Consider the following 1,522-nt stretch of genomic DNA (forward strand, 5'->3'; position numbering starts at 1 on the left):
CGCTGCTCCTTGGGATATGTAGTTCTTCCGTTGCATCGCGCCGCGCCCGACGGGCCCTCGTGTTGTCAGCATCCTCTCTCGTTTCCCCCAAACCTCTGTAAGATCATTAAAAAAAAAAAAAAACTTTTTTTAAACCTCAAACTGCTCCGAATGATAAAGTCTATTTGAAGAAATTTTTTAAACAAATTAAAACAAGCAGATCCCGTAGACTCAGAAATTGCACTTTTCGGGGAGATTTCCCAGGAACGTGATAAGGACGTGAATAATATTAAACTGCACCACTTTACATCCTGGTATCTCGTGGCTTCCTACATCACCCCTACCAAAGTTTGAAATTAACGTCTATTTCGTTTCTGTTTACACCGGCCGGCTCAGTAAGATTAGGATCCTCTGTTTTGTTCACCTTTGCAATCCTAGTACTCAGTACATCCTAGTACCTATGAGGGCACTTCATGGGGCCTCGATATTTGTCTACGCACTTAGAAGAATCTCGGACTTCTGCACGAACTATTTCAGCCCCAAATTAACTCCACATACTTTTTGCCATCAAGCTTGTTTCTTTTTGAAGTCTCCGTCTCCCCGAATGGCCTGACCACCGACCCAGCCTCAGCTCTACATCCTGCATTTTTAAGAAGCTTGTGCTGGCGAGGATTTCGCAAATTTCGCGTTTGTAGAGGTCTCAGAAGCTGTCTCTCCTGATGTCAACTGTCGACCTTAGTCACAGAATTTATCTGTAATCTCTGATGTTTCTACTGTTAAACAACAGCAATTCGACTGAGTAACTTAAGAGGGGAAATTGGTTTTGTGGAATGATTCAGGAATCAGGCAGCATCCCATCTGACAAGTAGGAGTTCCATCCAGCTGAAGAAAAGGAAATGATGAGGGAGCAGGAGGCTGGCTGAGGACAAAGCAAGAGCTGGTGCCTTGCACCCCCTCTTCACCCTTTCCCCTCCATAAGTGTAGCATCCCTCAGGCAGCCCTGACTGCCATGAACAATAAGCAAATAGTTAACTTGCAGAGCTCACAATCCTGCTAGACAGGAGTGGGGCAGCAGCTCTTCCTGCCCACGGGTCCTGTCCCCGTGCTTTAATAAACCACCATTTTGCACCAAAGATGTCTCAAGAATTCTTTCTCGGTCATCGGCTCCAGACCTCAGCCCACCAAACCTCACCTAGGTTCTAGAACTTCATCAGAAAGGTTTGTTTTTTTTTTTCTTTTTTAAAGATTTTATTTATTTATTTGACAGACAGAGATCACAAGTAGGCAGAGAGGCAGGCAGAGAGAGAGAGAGAGAGGGAAGCAGGCTTCCTGCGGAGCAGGGAGCCCGATGCGGGGCTCGATCCCAGGACCCTGAGATCATGACCCGAGCCGAAGGCAGCAGCCCAAACCACTGAGCCACCCAGGCGCCCCAAGGAAAGGTTTTTGAAGACACAGAGGGAGCGGGGGAGAAAAAGGGTGTTATTAGCCAAGAATACATTGTTTCAGGCAAGGTCACCCTCCTAAAGGGAATGGATCACTAAAT

The sequence above is a fragment of the Mustela lutreola genome, chromosome 17, assembly GCF_030435805.1.
Source record: "Mustela lutreola isolate mMusLut2 chromosome 17, mMusLut2.pri, whole genome shotgun sequence".
Classification (NCBI taxonomy): domain Eukaryota; kingdom Metazoa; phylum Chordata; class Mammalia; order Carnivora; family Mustelidae; genus Mustela; species Mustela lutreola.